Raw genomic sequence first — 25,165 nt, forward strand, 5'->3', positions numbered from 1 at the left:
TCTCATTTCCAAAATATATAGAGAACTGACCCTAATTTATAAGAAACCGAACCATTCTCCAATTGATAAATGGTCAAAGGATATGAACAGACAATTCTCAGAAGAAGAAATTGAAACTATATCCACTCACATGAAAGAGTGTTCCAAATCACTACTGATCAGAGAAATGCAAATTAAGACCACTCTGAGATACCCCTACACACCTGTCAGATTGGCTAAGATGACAGGAACAAATAATGACAAATGTTGGAGGGGATGTGGGGAAATTGGGACACTAATACATTGCTGGTGGAGTTGTGAAAGAATCCAGCCATTCTGGAGAGCAATCTGGAATTATGCCCAAAAAGTTATCAAACTGTGCATACCCTTTGACCCAGCAGCGCTACTACTGGGATTATATCCCAAAGAAATACTAAAGAGCGGAAAGAAACATATATGTGCCAAATGTTTGTGGCAGCTCTTTCTGTTGTAGCTAGAAACTGGAAGATGAATGGATGTCCATCAGTTGGAGAATAGTTGGGTAAATTGTGGTATATGAAGGTTATGGAATATTATTGCTCGGTAAGAAATGACCAGCAGGAGGAATATAGAGAGGCCTGGAGAGACTTAAATCAACTGATGCTGAGTGAGATGAGCAGAACCAGAAGATCACTGTACACTTCAACAACAATACTGTATGAGGATGTATTCTGATGGAAGTGGAAATCTTCAACATAAAGAAGATCCAACTCACTTCCAGTTGATCAATGATGGACAGAGGTAGCTACACCCAGAGAAGAAACACTGGGAGGGGAATGTAAATTGTTAGCACTAATATCTGTCTGCCCAGCTTGCATGTACCTTCGGATTCTAATGTTTATTGTGCAACAAGAAAATGATATTCACACACATGTATTGTACCTAGACTATATTGTAACACATGTAAAATGTATGGTATTGCCTGTTGTCGGGGGGAGGGAATAGAGGCAGGGGGGGGTAATTTGGAAAAATGAATACAAGGGATAATATTATAAAATATATATATATATATATATATATATATATATATATATATATATATATATATATATATATATATATATAAAAAGAATCCGAAGGTACATGCAACCTGGACAGACAGATATTAGTGCTAACAGTTTACATTCACTTCCCAGTGTTACTTCTCTGGGTGTAGTTATTTCTGTCCATCATTGATCAACTGGAAGTGAGTTGGCTCTTCTTTATGTTGAAGATTTCCACTATCATCAGAATACATCCTCATATAGTATTGTTGTTGAAGTGTACAGTGATCTTCTGGTTCTGCTCATTTCACTCACCATCAGTTGATTTAAGTCTCTCCAGGCCTCTCTGTATTCCTCCTGCTGGTCATTTCTTACAGAGCAATAATATTCCATAACCTTCATATACCACAATTTACCCAACCATTCTCCAACTGATGGACATCCATTCATCTTCCAGTTTCTAGGTACAACAAAAAGAGCTGCCACAAACATTTTGGCACATATATGTCTCTTTCTGCTCTTTAGTATTTCTTTGGGACATAAGCCCAGTAGTAGCGCTGCTGGGTCAAAGGATATGCACAGTTTGATAACTTTTGGGGCATAATTCCAGATTGCTCTCCAGAATGGCTGGATTCTTTCGCAACTCCACCAGCAATGTATCAGTGTCCCAGTTTTCCCACAGCCTCTCCAACATTCATCGTTATTTGTTCCTGTCATCTTAGCCAATCTGACAGGTGTGTAGGGGTATCTCAGAGTGGTCTTAATTTGCATTTCTCTGATCAGTAGTGATTTGGAACACTCTTTCATGTGAGTGGATATAGTTTCAATTTCTTCCTCTGAGAATTGTCTGTCCATATCCTTTGACCATTTATCAATTGGAGAATGGTTCGGTTTCTTATAAATTAGGGTCAGTTCTCTATATATTTTGGAAATGAGACCTTTGTCAGAACCTTTGTTTTTAAAAATATTTTCCCAATTTGTTACTTCCCTTCTAATCTTGTTTGCATTAGTATTATTTGTACAGAAACTTTTTAGTTTGATGTAATCAAAATCTTCTATTTTGTGATCAATAATGATCTCTAGTTCTCCTCTTGTCATAAATTCCTTCCTCCTCCACAAATCTGAGAGGTAGATTATCCTCTGTTCCTCTAATCTATTTATTAACTCCCTCTTTATGCCTAAATCATGGACCCATTTTGATCTTATCTTGGTACATGGTGTTAAGTGTGGATCCATATCTAATTTCTGCCATACTAATTTCCAGTTTTCCCAACTTTTTTTTTCCGAATAATGAATTTTTATCCCTAATGTTGGTATCTTTGGGTTTGTCAAAGATTAGGTTGCTATATATGCATCCTTTTTTGTCCTTTGTAGCTAATCTGTTCCACTGATCTACCGGTCTATTTCTTAGCCAATACCAAATGGTTTTGGTGACTGCTGCTATATAATATAGCTTTAGATCAGGTACACTTAGACCACCTTCTTCTGAGTTTTTTTTCATTAGTTCCCTTGCAATTCTCGACCTTTTATTCTTCCATATGAATTTTGTTGTTATTTTTTCTAGGTCATTGAAATAGTTTCTTGGGAGTCTGACTGGTATAGCACTAAAGAAATAGATTAGTTTGGGAAGTATTGTCATCCCTATTATATTCGCTCGGCCTATCCAAGAGTACTGAATGTCTTTCCAATTATTTAAATCTGATTTTATTTTTGTGGCAAGTGTTTTGTAATTTTTCTCATATAATTCCTGACTTTTCTTTGGTAGATAGATTCCCAAATACTTTATACTCTCCACATTTGTTTGGAATGGAATTTCTCTTTGTATCTCTTGCTGTTGCATTTTGTTAGTGATATATAAAAATGCCGAGGATTTCTGTGGATTTATTTTGTATCCTGCCACTTTGCTGAAATTTTGAATTATTTCTAGTAGCTTTTTAGCAGAGTCTTTGGGGTTCTCTAAGTATACCATCATGTCATCTGCAAAAAGTGATAGTTTAATTTCCTCATTTCCTACTCTAATTGCTTGAATCTCTTTCTCGGCTCTTATTGCCGAGACTAGCGTTTCTAGTACTATATTGAATAGTAATGGTGATAGTGGGCAATCCTGTTTCACTCCTGATTTTACTGGGAAAGGTTGCAGTTTATTTCTATTGCATATTATGCTTACTGAAAGTCTTAAATATATGCTCCTGATTATTCTAAGGAATAGTCCATTTATTCCTATACTCTCAAGAGTTTTTAGTAGGAATGGATGTTGGATTTTGTCAAATGCTTTTTCTGTATCTATTGAGATGATCATATGGTTCTTATTAATTTGATTATTAATATGGTCAATTATATTAATACTTTTCCTAATATTAAACCAGCCTTGCATTCCTGGAATAAATCCTACTTGATCATAGTGTATTATCCTGGAGATGATTTTCTGAAGTCTTTTTGCTAATATCTTATTTAAGATTTTAGCATCAATATTCATTAAGGAGATTGGTCTATAATTTTCTTTCTCAGTTTTCGATCTACCTGGTTTAGGTATCAGTACCATGTCTGTGTCATAAAAGGAGTTCGGTAGGACTCCTTCATCCCCTATTTTTTCAAATAATTTATATAACATTGGGGCTAATTGTTCTTTAAATGTTTGGTAGAATTCATATGTGAATCCATCTGGCCCTGGGGATTTTTTCCTGGGGAGTTGATTAATAGTTTGTTCTATTTCTTTTTCTGAAATGGGACTTTTTAAGCAATTTATCTCCTCCTCTGTTAATCTAGGGAGCCTATATTTTTGGAGGAAGTCATCCATTTCACTTAAGTTATCAAATTTATTGCCATAAAGTTGGGCAAAGTAACTCCTTATTATTTCTCTAATTTCCTCTTCATTGGTGGAAATATCCCCCTTTTCATTTGTAAGACTATCAATTTGATTTTCCTCTTTCTTTTTTTTTTGATCATTTTTACCAAAGTTTTATCTATTTTATTGGCTTTTTCATAAAACCAACTCTTGGTTTTATTTATTAATTAAATAGTTTTTTTCTTTCAATATTATTGATTTCTCCTTTTAATTTTTGTATTTCAAGTTTAATTTTTGGTTGGGGGTTTATAATTTGGTCTTTTTCTAGCCTTTTAAGTTGTAAGCCCAATTCGTTAATCTTCTCTTTCTCAATTTTCTTCAAATAAGCCTCTAAAGATATAAAACTTCCCCTTATTACTGCTTTAGCTGCATCCCAAAGATTTTGATATGATGTCTCATCATTGTCATTATCTTGGGTGAAATAGTTAATTGTTTCTATAATTTGCTCTTTCACCCAGTAATTCTTTAAGATGAGATTATTCAGTTTCCAATTACTTTTTGGTCTATTTACCCCTAACTTTTTACTGAATGTAGCTTTTATTGCATTGTGATCTGAGAAGAAGGCATTTATTATTTCTGCCTTCCTACATTTAATTTTGACATCTTTATGTCCTAATATATGGTCTATTTTTGTATAGGATCCATGAACTGCTGAGAAGAAAGTATATTCCTTTCTATTGCCATTCAGTTTTCTCCAAAGGTCTATCATACCTAGTTTTTCTAATGTTCTATTTACTTTTTAAATTTCTTTCTTGTTTGTTTTGTGGTTTGATTTGTCTAAATCTGAGAGTGCAAGGTTGAGATCTCCCACTATTATACTTTTACTGTCTATTTCTTCTTGCAACTCTCTTAACTTTTCCTTTAGAAAGTTAGATGCTATACCACTTGGTGCATATATGTTTAGTATTGCTATGGCTTCATTATTTATGCTACCTTTCAGCAGGATATAGTTTCCTTCCTTATCTCTTTTAATTAGATCAACTTCTGCTTTTGCTTGATCTGAGATAAGGATAGCTACCCCTCCTTTTTTGGCTTTACCTGAAGCATGATAGATTCTGCTCCAACCTTTTACCTTTACTCTCTATGTATCTCCCTGCTTTAAGTGTGTTTCCTGCAGACAACATATTGTAGGGTTCTGATTTTTGATCCAATCTGCTATCCATCTCAGTTTGATGCGATCGTTCATCCCATTTACATTTACAGTTAAAATTACTAATTCAGTATTTCCTGCCATCATATTATCCCCAGATTATGCTTTTTCCCTTGACCCACCTGATCCCCCTCCTCGATATTTAATTTACAGACCCCCCTTGTGACGCGCAACCCTCCCTTTTTTTAGTATCCCTCCCCCTCCCTCCAAGTCCCATCACTTATTCTCCTTTTCCTTTTCCCTTTTTCCCTCCCCCCCTTTTAATGAGGTGAGAGAAAATTCTCTGAAAAATAAATATGTTAATTATTTACTCTTTGAGCCTCTCCTGATGAGAGTAAGATTCACACAATGATTCTCCCCCTCACTAAATTCCCTTAGATAGGGTGTATTTTCTATGCCTCTTCCTGGGATGTAGTTTCCCTCTTTATATCATTCCTTCCCCTTTTTCTGAAACGACCTCCTTCCCTTTACTACACCCCCCTTTTTTTCTTTTATATCAGTAAAATCAAATTATCCTTGAGTATTTTTTATATACCCACAACAGAGTTACAGTTCTCAAGGGTTCTGTGTACCTTTTTCTGTTTCTCTTCAGTCTTGTGGATGTAAATCAAATTTTTTGTTTAAGTCTGGTTTTTTTCTTAGAAACATATAGAATTCCTCTGTTTCATTGAATGACCATCTTCTTCCATGGAAAAAGATGCTAAACTTAGCTGGGTAGTTCATTCTTGGTTGCAGTCCTTGATCTTTTGCCTTACGGAATATCAGGTTCCAGGCCCTTCTATCTTTTAATGTGGAGGCAGCCAGATCTTGGGTGACCCTTATTGTGGCACCTTGGTATTTAAATTGTTTTTTTCTAGGTGCTTGCAGGATTTTCTCCTTTGTGTGGTAATTCTGCAGCTTAGCCACAATATTCCGTGGTGTTCTTTTTTTAGGGTCTATTTCAGAATGAGTTCGATGAATTCTTTCCACATCTACTTTCCCTTCTGTTTCTATTATCTCTGGACAGTTCTCTTTGATAATTTCCTGTAAAATAGAATCTAGGCTCTTTTTTTGGTCATAGTTTTCTGGAAGTCCAATGATCCGCAGATTATCTCTCCTAGATCTATTTTCCAGGTCTATAGATTTTCCCAGTAAGTATTTGACGTTGTTCTCCAGCTTCTCATTTTTTTTGTTTTGTTTGACTGATTCTTGGGTTCTCTGTGAATCATTCATTTCTATTTGTTCCATCCTGACTTTTAAGGAGTTATTTTCTTCTTTCACAGTTTTTAGTTCTTTTTGTAAATGCCCAATTTCGTTTTTAAATGAATTATTTTGCTCTATTGAATTTTTTTTCCATTTCCCTATTTTTTTTTGAGAATTATTTTCTTTTTCCAATTCAGAAATTCTATTTTCTTGAGACTTTTTTATCTTTTCCAATTCAGAAATCCTACTTTCCTGTGTTTTTTTTTAACCTTTTCTAATTCATAAATTTTGTTTCCCTGCATCTCCTGTGAATTCTTTATTTTTTCCAACTCCAATTTCAGGACGTTGTTATTCTCTATCATAGCTTCCCTTTCCTTTCCTCATTTTTCTTCAAACTCCCTTAATTTTTTAAGAGTCTCTTCTAGGAGAGAGTTATGTGATGGGGGGCAGGAATTGTTCCCCTTTAGGTTGTTATCTGCTGACTCTCTCCTGTTAACTTCCTCGGGGTTGGATACTCGCTCTTTCTCTGTATAGAAGGAATCTATAGTTTTTTTGGCTTTTTTGCTCATATTTAAAAAATCTTTTGGGGTCTGTCCCTGGGGCAGGAAATTATTTATTTACTTCTTTACCAGCTTCCTCCCAGACCAGATGGATGCAGCGGCTCCTGCCCCTGAGCTAAGATAGAGCTCTGGGAGAGAGTTCCCCACCCCCTTCCTGGAAGTGCCTCAGAGGTGATTAGTACTGCTGTACCTGAGGGCGCTGTGTTTTAGCGGCTTCCCTGAGATTTGAGACTGAACAGTAAAGACAGCACAAAGCCTAGCCTATGCGTCCCAGTGGGGCGTGGATGTCTGCAGCAGGTGATGTGAAAAGCCCCTGTGCTCAAACTGGAAGTGTCTGCCAGAATCCCCGGTCCCTAGTTCAAAGGTTCCGCTTCTCTGGGACTTCCTGGAGCTGAGTTCCACTCCCTCCAGCTAAACTAGGCAGTGTGTGTTGCCTTGGGCCATATCCACCCACTTGTCAATCTCTTAACTATTCTCATGTGGGAGCTGAGGACACACCCCCTGGTGTCGAGATCTGCTGAGTCACCTCCAGGGTCCAGGGAAAATCTAATCTGAGTTTTAAAATATTTTGGCTTTCTCTTCTGAACTGCTAAATAATTAGCAGTGAAGAGCTAACAGCCTGTGCCAGATTCCTTTACCTCAGTGGCTTCTCTGATCCCAGAGCCCTCCCCAGCGCAACCAATGCAGTGTGCCACTACCCCACCGTCTGTGCTGGCCTCTCTTCTTCCTCCCCTGGGGACTGACCTTTTCTGTTGAAACTCCAGATTCTCTTCAGCTGGTAAGTCGTGCTTCCAATCCTTGTGTTATCTATCAGTCCTGGGCTTATTTTGAGACTTAATTTATCTAATTGGTTGTGATGGAGTGAGGACGTTCACAGAGTCGTGTGTTTTTTCTCCGCCATCTTGGCTCCGCCCCCCTGAAGATATATTCTTATTGAAGTGGATATCTTCAACATAAATGAACATAATGAACAGAGAGCTGGGCATAGCCTTCAATTCATATACTTACTCTGAGAAATTCTGTGTGTCCTTTAGTAAGTAGCTTTTCAATTCTTCTAGCAATTTTTTATAACTAAAAACTATAGAACAGTTGTCATTTTGTGTCAGTGTAATTTTTATTCTCAGAATTCCTTGTGTGGAAAAAACCATAAGCCAATGCAATACTCCCAACAATTTGCAGATGCAGAAAGCTTTCTTCTAACTGTGCCTCATTGAGCTAGCCTAATGGGATATTATCAATGAATAGTCAGTCTCAAGGGGGGGATAAAAAGCAAATATAGAAACTTGGTGTATAAATGATTGTTAATATATTACCTTAGATAATACTATGTAAAATATCATTGGAATGACGACCTTTTTTTTTCTCTAACACATACAAATTCATGCATCAAGTTCTCTGGAGATTATTGGAAAACATATTTATAAATAATCTGGCCATCAGGAAAACATCACAAGGAAAATTTTCAGAAGAAAATAGACCGAATCTGTCATTTCATCAGTATATAGAACTCCTGTATAAGGAAACCCTTATAAAATAATCAATTGGACATGCAAAGTTCTTCTTAATCTCTCTCCCCTATCATACACATACTTCTCTAGACATCTTCCATGTTCCATCCTCCCACAAACTATTTACTCTGTGATCTTATTGACATGGGTTTCCTTGCTGTTGCTTTGGTAATCTTTCCCCTCTATGTTACTCTGGCCTTAAATCCCCTCCTTCTTCATGTCTGCCTTCGAGATTCCTTAGCTTCTTTCAAATCCCAGATTCTCCTTCCTGGTAATACTTTATTAATCATTACCAATTTATTCTTTTTCTATATTGGTTGTTCATAATACCTTACATGTTGTACCCCATATTGGAATTTGAGTTCTTTGAGAGCAGAGATTGTCTTTAGTTTTCTTTTATTTCCAGAGTTTAATATAGTATTTGACATATAGCGGGTACTTAATAACTTTTATTGCCAAACTGACTGATCAGTAGCAACCATCTTGATAGATGAAGATAACAATCAGCATAGTTAAGAAATACAATCTGAAACCCTGGGTTTTGTTTTAAGGCCAGCACATCTCTGCTCTCTCGTCTCTCTCTCTCTCTCTCTCTCTTTCCCCCCTACACCATATTGCTGATGTCTAAAATAACTACATGTAAAACAAATTAATGGGGAAGAATTCATATTAAATTTACACATATAATTAGATCTAAATTCAATGAGATTACATTAAAATCTCATTTCATTCTATTAAAAATTCATTTAAATGGTGCCAATTAAATGAGGCATTCAGTAAGAATAAGAAGACTGACAATATATCATCTATTCTATCTCATTATTAGGAAGGGTTTTTCACAGTTTGTTGACAGTGATATTCTCCTGACAGCATTACAGCTAGAATCAAGTGTCAGCTTTGAAGCAACTTGGAAAAAATCATTCTAGCATTGCTATTTAACACATCTCCCTCTTCAGGTAATTAAACTCTCATTGAAAATATATCATTAGTGTTGCACTCAAAAAATCGAAGGAGTGAGAAAAAGGAATAAGGTGAAAATGAAAAAAAAAAAAACATAAAGATGAAGAGAAAAACATCATGAAGAAATAAAATCATAATTTAGAAAGATGCAACCTACTGAAATACTTATAATAGATTTCAACTAGGAGATTATTCTCCAAATAGTAATATTTTTGCATTTTTATTTTTTACCTCATGGTCTGCACTTTAAAGCTGCAGTTTTGCTCTCCAGCTCTGCTGACACAGCATCTCTCTTCCTCCTGGGGTATAGTGTATAGAAAGGCTATGAAAATGGACCAAATCCGACTTGTAGAATTGTCCACTCTTTATGTCTCAACTGATTTGGCTTATTACATTAATTCATGCTCATTCTGCATCTGGTTTCCGAACTGAAAATTCCACAAAATTTGATACTGTTTTGCTATTGTCAGAGTAACTCAGTCAATAGGAAAGTGTTTTATGATAATCCTTTTTCATGATTTATTTTTATTTTTATTTTTTATCTATTAAAGCTTTTTTATTTTTCAAAACATATGTATGGACAATTCTTCAACATTAGTTCTTGCAAAACCTTGCGTTCCAATTTTCCCTTTTCTGCCCTTCTATCCCTTAGAAGACAAGTAATCCAATACATATTAAACATGGTAGAAATATGTAATAGCCAATATATGCATGCATATTTATACAATTATCATGCCACACAAGAAAAATCAAATCAGATCAGTACAGAAAAAAGAAAAGTAAAATAAAATGCAATCAAACAACAACAAAAAGAGTGAAAATTCTATGTTGTGAACCACACTCAGTTCCTACAGTATTCTTCTTTGGGTGTGGATGGCTCTCTTCATCAGAAGATCATTGGAATTGGCATAAATCATCTCATTATTGAAAATAGCCACATCAGTTAGAATTGATCATTGTATAATTTTATTGTTTCCATGTACAATAATTTCCTGGTTCTACTCATTTCACTTAGCATCAGTTCATGTAAGTCTTTCCAGGCCTCTCTGAAATAATTCTGATGATAGATTCTTATAGAAAAATAATGTTCCATAACATTCATATACCATAACATATTCACCCATTCTCCAACTGATGGACATCTACTCCATTTCCAGTTTCTTGCCACTACAAAAAGTTCTGCCACAAACATTTTTGCACATCTGGGTCCCTTTCCCTCCTTTAAGATCTCTTTGGGTTATAAGCCCAGTAGAAACACTTCTGGATCAAAGGGTATGCACAGTTTGATAGCCCTTTGGACATAGCTCCAAATTGCTCTTAAGAACTGTTGGATCAGTTCAAAACTCCACCAACAATGTATTAGTGTCCCACTTTTCCCTCATCTTCTGCAACATTCATCATTATCTTTTCCTATCATTTTAGCAAATCTGAGAAGTGTGTTATGGCACATCAGAGTTGTTTTAATTTGCATTTCTCAGATCAGAAGTGATTTAGAGCACCTTTTCATATGAGTAGAAATAGTTTCAATTTCTTCATCTGAAATTTACTATTCATATCCTTTGACCATTTATCAGTTGGGGAATGCCTTGAATTCTAAAAAAAATTTGAATCAATTTTCTATGTATTTTAGAAATAAGACCTTTAGAATTAGAAAAGGTAATGAGGAAACCAAATTTTCACTCTTTGTTGATAAGATGATATACTTAAAGTACCCCAGAGATTCTACTAAAATGCTATTAGAAATAATCCACGCCTTTAGCAAAATTGCAAAATAAACCCACATAATTCATCAGCATTCTTATATATCACTAACAAAATCCAACAGTTAGAGTTACAAAGAGAAATTCTATTTAAAATAACTATTGATAGTATAAAAAATATTTGGGAATCTGTCAAGGGAAAATCAGAAACTATAAGAGAAAAACTACAAAACACTTTCCACCAAAATTAAGTCAGATCTAACCAACTGGAAAAAACATTAAATGATTTCAGATAGGGCAAGCAAATATAAAAAAGATGACAATACTACCTAAACTAATCCATTTATTTAGTGCTATACCAATCAGACTCCCAAAAAACTATTTTAATGACCTAGAAAAATAACAACAAAGTTCATATGGAAAAACCAAAGGTCAAGAATTTCAAGGGAATTAATGAAAAAAAAAAATCAAATGAAGGTGGCCTAGCTGTTCCGGATCTAAAATTATATTATAAAGCAGTAGTTACCAAAACCATTTGGTATTGGCTAAGAAATAGAATAGTTGATCAATGGAATAGGTTAGGTTCAAAGGACTATTAAGGTCAATAACCTTAATAGTCTGGTGCTTGACAAACCCAAAAATCCCAGCTTTGGGGATAAGAACTCACTGTTTGACAAATATTGCTGGGAAAATTGAAAATTAATATGGCAGAAAATAGGCAGAAACCCACACTTAACACTGTACATCAAGGTAAGGAAAAATGGGTTCAAGGCCTAGGCATAAAGAATAAGATTATAAACAAATTAGAAGAACATAGGACAGTTTGTCTCAGATCTGTAGAAGATTAAGGAATTTATGACCGAAGAAGAACTAGAAATCATTACTGATCACAAAATAGAAACATTTGATTATATCAAATTGAAAAGTTTTTGTACAAACAAAACTAATGCAGACAAGATTAGAAGAGAAACAATAAACTGGGAAAACATTTTTACAAATATTCTGATAAAGGCCTCATTTCCAAACTATATAGAGAATTGACTCTAAGAATTCAAGCCATTTTCCAATTGATAAATGGTCAAAGGATATGAACAGACAATTGTCAGCCTAAGAAATTAAAGCTATTTCTAGCCATATGAAAAGATACTCCAAGTCATTATTAATCAGATAAATGCAAATTAAGACAACTGAAATAACACTACACACTGGTCAGATTGGCTAGAATGACAAAGAAAGATAATGCGCAATGTTGGAGGGGATGTGGGGAAAACAGGGGCACTGATACATTGTTTGTGGAATTGTGAATACATCCAGGCATTCTGGAGAGCAATTTGGAACCATGCTCAAAAAGTTATCAAAGTGTGCATACCCTTTGATCCAGCAGTGTTACTACTGGGCTTATATCCCAAAGAGATTTTAAAGAAGGGAAAGGGACCTGCATGTACAAGAATGTTTGTGGCAGCCCTCTTTGTAGTGGTCAGAAACTGAAAACTGAATGGATGCCTATCAATTGGAAACTGCTGAATAAATTGTGGTATATTAATATTGTGGAATATTATTTTTCTGTAAGAAATGACCAAGAGGAAAATTTCAGAGGTGTGGAGAGACTTATATGAATTGATGCTGAGTGAAATGAGCAGGACCAGGAGATCATTATATACTTCAACAACAATACTATATGATGATCAATTTTGATTAATTGATTAATGAATTAATGAATTGAACCAGCTATACCCAGCAAAAGAACTCTGGGAGATGATTATGAACCACTACATAGAATTCCCAATCCCTCTACCTTTGTCTGCCTGCATTTTTTATTTCCTTCACAGGCTAATCGTACACTATTTCAAAGTCCAATTCTTTTTGAACAGCAAAATGACTGTTTGGGCATGTATAGTAATATTGTATTCAATTTATACATTAATATATTTAACATGTATTGGTCAATCTGCCGTCTGGGGGAGGAGATGGGGAAAAGAAGGGGGAAAATTGGAACAAAAGCTTTGGCAATTGTCAATACTGTAAAATTACCCATGCATATAATTTGTAAATAAAAAGCTATAACAAATAAAAAAAAATAAGGCCTTTTTCAGAACCTTTGAATATAAAAATATTTTCCATGTTTATTGCTTCCCTTCTAATCTTGTCTGTATTAATTTTGCTTATTAAAAACAAAACAAAGCAAAACTTTTTTAACATAATGTTATGGGCTAGAACTCTGAACTTAAAACAAAGGATTCTTACAAGGTACTAAGTCAATGGAATTGATAAAGACAATAGTTACCTAGTTTAGCCATGGTTCATTATGATTAATTTAATCCTACAACGAGATGTTATGGACCAGAACTTGAAACAACTTTAACAATGGTTAAATCTAGTTTAGTATTGATTTAACCCTACAACATATAATGGTTTCCTAGTGATATAGTGATTGGTTTGTATTCAGTGTATAGCTTATAAGTTAAAATCCTCAGCCAGGGAGATTCAGAGAGACAAGCAACAGAAGGCTGGAGGCTGAAGGATGGAGCACAAACCCTTGGACTCAAATTTATCCCATTTCACACCACCTTGGTGTCAGCCTGTCATCCTTTACTTCTCCACTGAAATCAAGACTCTGCAAGGCCTTCAGAAAACTATCCAAGAGCCAAGTGAAGGAAATAGAATTTTGAAAGAGACAATAAAGGATTTGGACTTTAACGCCTGGTTGCACTTGTGATGATTACTGAACTGAAATGAAGGCTGTTCCCAGAGACCCCAAGAAAACCTCAATAGAGAAAATTATATTTTAGATGGAATATTATATTTTGGCATCTGAACATAAGACTGACAAGATCCTGAGTTCAGTGGAAAACCCTGATTTTAGGGGGAAAGTCTTTCTGATTCAGAAATTAGGGTAAGTACAAGAAGGAAACTTTGTTAAAGGAATAAAGTAGGTACCTCAGTTAAAATGCTATAGATGTTTAGAAAATAGCCTTCTTTTCCAATTCAAGGAAAATGCATAGAGAACATTGTCAGACTTATGAAAAGCCAGGGTTTGATTGTAACTTGGGAGCAGATCATTGAACTTTTAGAAACAATACAATACACATCTCCTTTGTTCTCTAAAGAAAAAGAATTGAATCCAGATGAGTAGAAATTAGTAAGAGAGCAACTATGTCAATACTACAGTGATAATGGATCTGACTCAATTTCCAAAGAAACACTTTATACATATAATTTAATGAGAACTGGCTTTAAGAAATTATATAAGTATTAGACTAAGAAAAAAAGAAGAAAGAGCAGGAGAAGAATGATCCAGACAAACTAGATGAAAAGGATGAAGAATTAGACAAGAAAGGAGTTAAGTGCAATTCTGAGTTTAGCACTTCATAGCAGAAGCCATTAGGGCATTCCCCATCCCCTGACCTATTTACCTATTTCCCTCAATTAACCCTTCATGGGTGGAGGGAGAAGGAGGAGGGGGCGAGGCAGTAACACAATCAGCACCACCTATGAAGCAGCCTATGACAAGATTACAAAAGGCACTGGTTAAGGAAAAAAAAAAAAAGACATTCTGAATATACTGAATTATGCAGGATATAAGCCCAACACAATAAGCAAACTGGAGTTAATGTGCAAGTCACCTTTGCAGGTGAAGGTCAGTATGCAGACAATTCAGCACAGACTAAGTACCCAATAGTAGCTTATGAACAAATTGCTACTGCTGCAATAAAAGCTTGGGGTGCCCTCCCAGGAATAGATGGAGAGGAAGCATTCACAAAAATAGAGCAAGGCCCCAATGAACCCTTTGCTGCTCTTGTGGGACGTTTGCAAACAGCTGTCACAGGAACTATTGGAGAAAATGCAGCTACAGAATTATGATAAGTCAACTGGCTAAGGGAAATGCTAATGAGGTTTGTAGAAGAATTATATGGGGACTACACAAAGATGCTCCTTTAGAGGAGATCATAAGATGCTGTGCCACAGTGGGCACAAGTACTTATACCCAGACTATGATGAACATGGGAAGACAGGGACCCTCTTGGCAAGGGACTTCTAAAGAAACTCGTTGATGCTTTTGGTGTGGAAAAAATGCACATCTGAGAGATCAATTTAGGCAAAGATAAAGTAAGAAGATAGGGCGAAAGAGACTTAAAACTCTATGTCCAAAATGCAACTGAGGTTTCTACTGGGCCTCAGAATTTAGATTGACCAAGGAAAATGAGTGGTGGGGCCCAGCTGCAAGATCTCAAACAAAAGACAGGTGGGGTATGATGGCAGCCAAGGTTACACCCAGAGAGTCTTTAGAAGTGATAAATCACCAGAAAAGCATTCAGATGGCAGAAAGGGATTATGTGATCAATCAGCAGAAAAACAATAAGATGGGAGAAAGGGATTACATGATCAATCAAGCAAAAAGCAATCACATGGGAGAAAGTGACTACAATTGGAGAGAATACAGGCTTTTTAATGCAACAGAAGGGCAGTGTCCAGTGCCAGGAGCTCCAATGTAATTGCCAGGTGATGAGGAAGAATCTAGAAAGTGGTAAATAGAAGGGTCTAGATAGGTTAACTGCTTAGGGAGAAGGGTTTACTTGTATGTCTACAGATAAAGAAGGAATCAGATGGGTGCCAACAAGAATCTGGAGAGAGACAGAAAAAAGAGAAAAACCTGAAAATAAAAGAAAAGACCTAAGAAACATCTGACACTGAAAGAGTATGGTTGATAATGAGACTTTTAAAGAACTTTAAAACCAGCAGGAATCATTGGATTCCCTGAGATGAAAAATTGTTGATGAGACTATTGCAGGACTTCAAAATTTGCAGGAATTAATGGATTCCTGCCACATAAAGTAATGGACAATAGATTCCATTTGGACTTTTTCTAGGACTTATGGACATGTACAATTTCCTCATTTTGATTCATGTTATTTGTTACATCACTACTAACCTGTTCTACTATGTACTTATGTAATTTATGTAATTATGTGTTATACCTCCCATATTGATGGATTTATGCATACCTGTTTTAGGAGTGATATCTTTCATAAACTTGCTAATCTGATGTATCATTTTCTTTGGTGTTTTCATCTCCTTTCCTGAGACATCAGAAAGGACATGATCACCTCCTTTTATGGTATTTTCACCACTTTTTTGAGCAGTCAGGGAAGGTATGGTCACCTCCTTTTTTGGGTTTCTCACCTCTTTGAGAAGTCAGGGAGATCATAACTGCCTACGTTCTAAACAAAAGAAAGTGGGAGATGTTATGGGCCAGAACTCTGAACTTGAAACAAAGAATTCTTACAAGGTACTAAGTCAGTGGAATTGATAGAGACAATAGTTGTCTAATTTGGTATGGTTCAATATGATTGATTTAATTGTACAAGGAGATGTTATGGGCCAGAACTTGAAACAAGGTACTAAGTGGAATTGAGGAGACAATGGTTAAATCTAGTTTAGCATTGATTTAATCCTACAACAAATAATGGTTTCTTAGTGATATAATGACTGGTTTGTACTCAGTATGGAGCTTATAACCTAGGAGCCTCAGCCAGGGAGATTCAGAGAGACAAGAGGACAGAAAGCTGGAGGCTGGAGGCTGGAGCACAAACCCTTGGACTCAGACACATTCATCCCATCTCACACTACCTTGGTAGCAAGCTGTCTTCCTTTTATTCTCCACTGAAACCAAGACTCTGGAAGGCCTCCAGAAAACTAGCCAAGACCTAAGTGAAGGAGACAGAACTTTGAAAGAGATAACCTGGCTGTAATTGTGTTGATTACTGAACTGAAACAAAGGCTGCTCCCAGAGACTCCAAGAAAACTGAACAGAGAACTTATATTTTGGTGAGAACATTACAACTTGATATAATCAAAATGATCTGTTTTATGATCAATAATCATTTCCAGTTCTTCTTTGGTCATAAATTACTTTTTCCTCCAGAGATCTGAGAGGTAAAAGCTCTTATGTATAATATCACTTTTAAACCGATTTCAAGTATCTTTTCTAATTTCTTCATATCTTGAACACTCTCCCAGTAAAAGATTCTAGACATTGTTTGACTCAATTTTTAAAAAATTATTTGCTTTAATTATTTGCTTAACAATTCCTTCTTACCAATTACCTCTTCTTTCAACCCATCCCCACCACAGTTTGATTGGACTTATAAGGATTTGCTTTCTGGATCTGAAATATGAAGTCCTATTAACAATTTTGATGTCAAAACTTTACCTGAGAAAAATGGCAGGGACATTTTTTAAAGTGATTAAACCAACAAGGCATATTATTTTATGATGGTAGTTGTGTAATGATGAAAATAACTCAAAATTACATGAATGGTAACTAATATTTTTATCAATCTTAATGTATATATTTTAGAATAATTTAATCATTGTGTCATGCATAGCCAGAATCCTCTATAAAATCTTAGGAATCTTAAAATCTTAGGATCATAAAATATCTGAATTGCTATACTTTCAATTACTACGATTGTTCTTGTGCATTGTAAAGCCTTCCAGGAAGAAGAGGCAGAAGACAAGGAGGAGAAGGATTAAAAAGAAAAAGAGCAAGAGGAATCATTAATTTTTCCCTACTCCCACATCATTAGAGTGTACTCTACCATCAGTCAGCCACTTCTTCTTTGAAGTTCATTCTTTAGCTTGATTATTACAAATCCTTATCAAAACTATTTAATACCTTTCACAATTCCTATAACTAAAATACAGCATCCTATTCAGAACTTTGTAATGTTCCTGGAGGGTTTCTGGAGGTCTTGGGGTCTCTGAGCAGCCTTCTGTTCAGCACAGTAATCACCACAAGAATAGCAAGATGTTAAAGTCCTAAAGTCTTTATTGCTTCCTTCACCTGGTGCTCCCCTAACAATTCCCTGATGAAGAAACTATTTCTAACCATTTGAAAGGATGCTCCAAGTCATTATTAATCAGATAAATGCAAATTAAGACAACTCTGAGATAACATTATACACCTGTCAGACTGGCTAGAATGACAGGGAGAGAATGCAGAATGTTAAAGAAGATGTGGGAAAATTGGGACACTGATCTCTGGGAGATGACAATGAACCAATACATAGAATTTCCAATCCCTCAATTTTTGTCTGCCTGCATTTTTTATTTCTTTCTCAGACTAATTGTACACTATTTCAAAGTCTGCTTCTTTTTGTATAACAAAATAAATGTATGGACATGTATACATATATTGTATTAACATATTTATTATGTATTGTTCAACCTGCCATCTGGGGGAGTAGGTGAGGAGAAGGAGGGGAAAAGTTGCAACAAAAGTGTTTGCAATTGTCAATGCTAAAAAGTTACCCATGCATATATCTTGTAAATAAAAAGCTATTAGAAAAAAAAACACAAAAAAACAAAAACAAAAACATATTTTTTTTCTTTTCTTTATTTTTAACTTCTTATGGTTTTCTTAAATTCTGCATTTAAAGATGAATTTTTCCATTTAACTATGGACTTTTCCTCAAAAATAAATGAAAAACAAATATCTCGTTAAATATTTTTCTTTTCTCCTAAAAGATAATGCTTCATTTTGCTGAGTAATTTGCTGCAATCAAGCTCTTTTGCCCTCTGGAGTATCATATTCCAGGTTTTTTGATCTTTTAAAGTGCAAGTTTCTAGGTCTTTAGCAACCCTGATTGTGGCTCCTCAATATTTAAATTGTTTATTTCTGACAGCTTGCAATTTTTTCTCTTTGATTTGATAATTCTTGAATTTACATACCGTTTTCCTTGGAGGTTTTATTTTGGGGTTCCTTTCAGGGAGTGATTTATTGATTTGTTCAAAAACTATTTTTCCCTCTGCTTCTAAGATATCAGGGCAGTTTTCTTTGATGATTTCTTAATATTGCCCAGGCTCTTTTTTCTTCATCCTGGTTTTCAAGTAGTCCAGTAATTTTAAGATTTTTTTTTTCTCCTGGATAAATTTTCCAGATCAGTGGTTTTTCCAATGAGGAATTTTACATTTTTTTTCTATTCTTTTTCCATTTTTGGGGAGGGCATTTTGTTTACCCGATTCTTGATATCTCATTGAGTGATTTATTTCCATTTGTCCAATTCTAATTTTTAGTAAATTATTTTCTTCAGTTAAGTTTTTTACCTCCCCTTTTGAATTTGCCCAATTGAGCTTTTAAAGGAGTTGTTTTGTTTATTGGATTTCCCCCCTGCCCTATTTCATCCCCCCCTATATTTCAAGCAGTTGTTTTCTTTTTTCCATTTTGTCAAATCTAATTTTTATGTAGTAGTTTTCTTCAGTATATCTATATCTATATCTATATTTATAGATATAGATATAAATTTCCATTTCATCAAATGTATTTCTTTTTGTTAATTATTATAGCTTTTTGTTTATAAAATATATGCATGGGTAATTTTTCAACACTGACAACTTTTCTCCTCCTTTTCCCCCACCTTACCCCCTACCCTCGAAGTCAGGTAGTACAATACATGTTAAATATGTTAAAGTATATGTTAAATCATATATACACATACATATGTATACAGTTATCTTGCTGCACAAGTGAGCTCAGACCTCGAAAGTAAAAACAAAAAACAAAAAGCAAACAAACCAACAACAAAAAAAAAAAAACCTGAGAAGGAAAACAACAATGCAAGCAAACAGCAGAAAGAGTGAAAATGCTATGTTGGGGTTCCCACTCAGCTCCCGTGGTCCTCTCTTAAGGGTGTAGATGGCTCTCTTCATCACTGAACAAATAGAATTGGTTTGAATCATCTCATTGTTGAAGAGAGCCACATGCATCAGAGTTGATCATCATATAATTTTGTTGTTGCTGTATATAATGATCTCCTAATTCTCCTTATTTCACTTAGCATCAATTCATATAAGTCTCTCCAGTTCTTTCTGAAAACATCCTATTGGTCATTTCTTACAGAACAATAATATTCCATAACATTCATATGCCACAATTTACTCAACCTTTCTCCAATTGATGGGCATCCATTCAATTTCCAGTTTCTAGCCACTACACAAAGGGCTGCCACAAACATTTTTGTCCATGTGGGTTCCTTTCCCTGTTTTAAGATCTCTTTGGTATATAAGCTCAGTAGTAACACTGCTAGGTCAAAAGGTATGCACAGTTTGATAACTTTTTAAGCATAGTTGCAAGTTGTCCTTCAGAATGATTGGATTCGTTCAAAATTCCTCCAACAATGTATCAGTGTGCCAGTTTTCCCACATCCTCTCCAACATTAGTCATCTTAGCCAATCTTAGAGATGTGTAGTCATATCTCAGAGTTTTTTTAATTTGCATTTCGCTGATCAATAGTGATTTGGATCATCTTTTCATATGACTAGAAATAGTTCCAATTACTTCACCTGAAAATTGTCTGTTCATATGCTTTTACCATTTATCAATTGGAGAATGGCTTGATTTCTTATAAATTAGAGTCAATTCTCTACATATTTTGGAAATGAGGCCTTTATCTGAACATTTGAATGTAAAAATATTTGCTGAGTTTATTGTTTCTCTTTTGAATCTTGGCTGTATTAGTTTTGTTTGTGCAAAAACTTTTTAATTTAATATAATCAAAATTTTCTATTTTGTGATCAATAATTATCTCTAGTTCTTCTTTGGTCACAAATGCCTTCCTCCTCCACAAATCTGAGAGATAAACTATCCTATATTCTAATTTATTATTATATCATTCTTTATGTCTACAACATGAAGCTCTTTTGACTTTATCTTGGTATAAAGTGATAGATGTAGGTCAGTGCCTAGTTTCTGCCATACTAGTTTTCAATTTTCCCAACAGTTTTTGTCAAATAGTGAATGCTTATCCTCAACACTGGGGTCTTTGGGTTTGTTAAACATTAGATTACTATAGTGATTGTCCATTTTGTCCTGTGAATCTAACCTATTCCACTGATTAACTAGTGTATTTCTTAGCCAATACCAAATGGTTTTGATGACCACCGCTTTGTAATATAGTTTTAGATCTAGTGCAGCTAGGCCACTTTCATTTGATTTTTTTATTAGTTCCCCTGAAATTCTTGATGTTTTTTGCTTCCCGATGAATTTTGTTGTTTTTCCTAGGTCAGTAAGATATTTTCTTGTTAGTTTGATTGATATAGCATTGAATAAATAGATTAATTTAGGTAGTATTTTACTCTTTATTATATTTGCTCAGAATATTGAAGAACACTTAATGTTTTTCCAGTTGGTTAGATCTAACTTAATTTGTGTGGAAAATGTTTTGTAGTTTTGCTCATATAATTCTTTATTTTGGCTTGGCAGACAGATTCCCAAATATTTTATTTTATTTTAGACAGTTATTTTATTTTATTTTTATTATATATATTTTATAATATTATCCCTTGTATTCATTTTTCCAAATTATCCCCCCCTCCCTCTACTCCCTCCCCCTGATGACAGGCAATCCCATACATTTTACATGTGTTACAATATAACCTAGATACAATACATGTGTGTAAATACCATTTTCTTGTTACACAATAAGCATTAGATTCCGAAGGTACATGTAACCTGGGCAGACAGACATTAGTGCTAATAATTTACATTCACTTCCCAGTGTTCCTTCTCTGGGTGTAGTTATTTCTGTCCATCATTGATCAACTGGAAGTGAGTTGGATCTTCTTTATGTTGAAGATTTCCACTTCCATCAGAATACATCCTCATACAGTATTGTTGTTGAAGTGTACAGTGATCTTCTGGTTCTGCTCATTTCACTCAGCATCAGTTGATGTAAGTCTCTCCAAGCCTCTCTGGATTCCTCCTGCTGGTCATTTCTTACAGAGCAATAATATTCCAAAACCTTCATATACCACAATTTACCCAACCATTCTCCAACTGATGGACATCCATTCATCTTCCAGTTTCTAGCTACAACAAAAAGAGCTGCCACAAACATTTTGGCACATATAGGTCTCTTTCCGCTCTTTAGTATTTCTTTGGGATATAATCCCAGTAGTAGCGCTGCTGGGTCAAAGGGTATGCACAGTTTGATAACTTTTTGGGCATAGTTCCAAATTGCTCTCCAGAATGGCCGAATTCTTTCACAACTCCACCAAAAATGTATCAGTGTCCCAGTTTTCCCACATCCCCTCCAACATTCATCATTATTTGTTCCTGTCATCTTAGCCAATCTGACAGGTGGGTAGTGGTATCTCAGAGTTGTCTTAACTTGCATTTCTCTGATCAGTAGTGATTTGGAACACTCTTTCATATGAGTGGATATAGCTTCAATTTCATCATCTGAGAATTGTCTGTTCATATCCTTTGACCATTTATCAATTGGAGAATGGTTTGATTTCTTATAAATTAGGGTCAGTTCTCTATATATTTTGGAAATGAGACCTTTGTCAGAACCTTTACTTTTAAAAATATTTTCCCAATTTGTTACTTCCCTTCTAATCTTGTTTGCATTAGTATTGTTTGTACAGAAACTTTTTAGTTTGATGTAATCAAAATCTTCTATTTTGTGATCAATAATGATCTCTTGTTCTTCTCTGGTCATAAATTCCTTCCTCCTCCACAGGTCTGAGAGGTAGACTATCCTCTGTTACTCTAATCTGTTTATGATTTCATTCTTTATGCCTAAATCATGGACCCATTTTGATCTTATCTTGGTATATGGTGTTAAGTGTGGATCCATATCTAATTTCTGCCATATTAATTTCCAGTTTTCCCAACAGTTTTTTCCAAATAATGAATTTTTATCCCTAATGTTGGTGTCTTTGGGTTTGTCAAAGATTAGATTGCTATAGATGTACCTTTTTTTTGTCCTTTGTATCTAATATGTTCCACTGATCTACTGGTCTATTTCTTAGCCAATACCAAATGGTTTTGCTGACTACTGCTATATAATATAGCTTTAGATCAGGTACACTTAGACCACCTTCCTCTGAGTTTTTTTTTTTTTTTTTTCATTACTTCCCTTGCAATTCTCGACCTTTTATTCTTCCATTTGAATTTTGTTGTTATTTTTTCTAGGTCATTAAAATAGTTTTTTGGGAGTCTGATTGGTATAGCACTAAATAAATAGATTAGTTTTGGTAGTATTGTCACCTTTATTATATTCGCTCGGCCTATCCAAGAGCACTGAATGTCTTTCCAATTATTTAAATATGACTTTATTTTTGTGGCAAGTGTTTTGTAATTTTTCTCATATAATTCCTGACTTTTCTTTGGTAGATGGATTCCCAAATACTTTATATTCTCAACATTTGTTTAGAATGGAATTTCTCTTTGTATCTCTTGCTGTTCCATTTTGTTGGTGATATATAAAAATGCTGAGGATTTATGTGGATTTATTTTGTATGCTGCCACTTTGCTAAAATTCTGAATTATTCCTAATAGCTTTTTAGCAGAGTCTTTGTGGTTCTCTAAGTATACTATCATGTAATCTGCAAAGAGTTTGATTTCCTCATTTCCTACTCTAATTCCTTGAATCTCTTTCTCAGCTCTTATTGCTGAGGCTAGCGTTTCTAGTACTATATTGAATAGTAATGATGATAGTGGGCAACCTTGTTTCACTCCTGATCTTACTGGGAAAGGTTGCAGTTTATTTCTATTGCATATTATGCTTACTGAAGGTCTTAAATATATGCTCCTGATTATTCTAAGGAATAGTCCATTTATTCTTATACTCTCAAGAGTTTTTAGTAGGTATGGATGTTGGATTTTGTCAAATGCTTTTTCTTCATCTATTGAGATGATCATATGGTTTTTATTAATTTGATTATTAATATGGTCAATTATATTAATAGTTTTCCTAATATTAAACCAGCCCTGCATTCCTGGAATAAATCCTACTTGATCATAGTGTATTATCCTGGGGATGATTTTCTGAAGTCTTTTTGCTAATATTTTATTTAAGATTTTAGCACCAATATTCATTAAGGACATTGGTCTCTAATTTTCTTTCTCAGTTTTCAATCGACCTGGTTTAGGTATCAGTACCATGTCTGTGTCATAAAAGGAGTTTGGTAGGACTCCTTCAGCCCCTATTTTTTCAAATAATTTATATAACATTGGGGCTAATTGTTCTTTAAATGTTTGGTAGAATTCACATGTGAATCCATCTGGTCCTGGGGATTTTTTCCTGGGGAGTTGATTAATAGCTTGTTCTATTTCTTTTTTTTGAAATGGGACTTTTTAAGCAATTTATCTCCTCCTCTGTTAATCTAGGGAGCCTATATTTTTGGAGGAAGTCATCCATTTCACTTAAGTTATCAAATTTATTGGCATAAAGTTGGGCAAAGTAACTCCTTATTATTTCTCTAATTTCCTCTTCATTGGTGGAAAGATTCCCCTTTTCATTTGTAAGACTAACAATTTGATTTTCCTCTTTCTTTTTTCTGATCAGATTTACCGAAGGTTTATCTATTCCATTGGCTTTTTCATAAAACCAACTCTTGGTTTTATTTATTAATTCAATAGTTTTTTTGTTTTGTTTTGTTTTTTTTTTTTTTACTTTCAATATTATTTGTTTCTTCTTTTAATTTTTGTATTTCAAGTTTAATATTTGGTTGGGGATTTTTAATTTGGTCTTTTTCTAGCTTTTTAAGTTGCAAGTCCAATTTATTAATCTTCTTCAAAGCCCAGCCTATGTGTCCCGGTGGGGCGTGGATGTCAGCAGCAGATGATGTGAAAAGCCCCTGCACTCAAAGTGGAAGTGTCAGCCCTGAAACCGAGGTCCCTATTTCAAAGGTTCTGCTTCTCTGGGACTTTTGGGGCTGAGTTCCACAGCCTCCAGCTGAGCCAGGCACTATGTGTTGCCTTGGGCCATCCGCCCACTTCTCAATCTCTTAACTACTCATAGGTGAGAGCTAGGACAGCCTATGTCGGCCACACCCACAGTGCAGAGATCTGCTCCAGCAGTGTTTCTGTTGGGCTTATTTCTCTTTTAAAGGAGAGAAAATGACCCACATATGCAAAAATGTTTGTGTCAGCTCTTTTTGTAGTAGCAAGAATCTGGTTAGTTAGTTAGATAATGGTTGAATAAATTATGACATATGAATGTTATGGAATATTATTTCTCTGTAAAAAACGACCAATTTGATTAATTCACAGAGGCCTGAAAGCTTGGCCTAGCTATATGTTTTAATAATTTCTAGTTGATATAATGCTGGTTGATAGTTGTTTTTGTTTAACATTTGTTTCTATTTTATATTGTTGATTTTACTGTTGTCCTCTTCTTCACATATCATTCACTTAATAAAAACTATGGACTGACTATAGTCCATAAGCTACTGTGGACTAAGTGCTGATAC

Source organism: Sminthopsis crassicaudata, chromosome 6 (assembly GCF_048593235.1).
Source record: "Sminthopsis crassicaudata isolate SCR6 chromosome 6, ASM4859323v1, whole genome shotgun sequence".
NCBI lineage: Eukaryota > Metazoa > Chordata > Mammalia > Dasyuromorphia > Dasyuridae > Sminthopsis > Sminthopsis crassicaudata.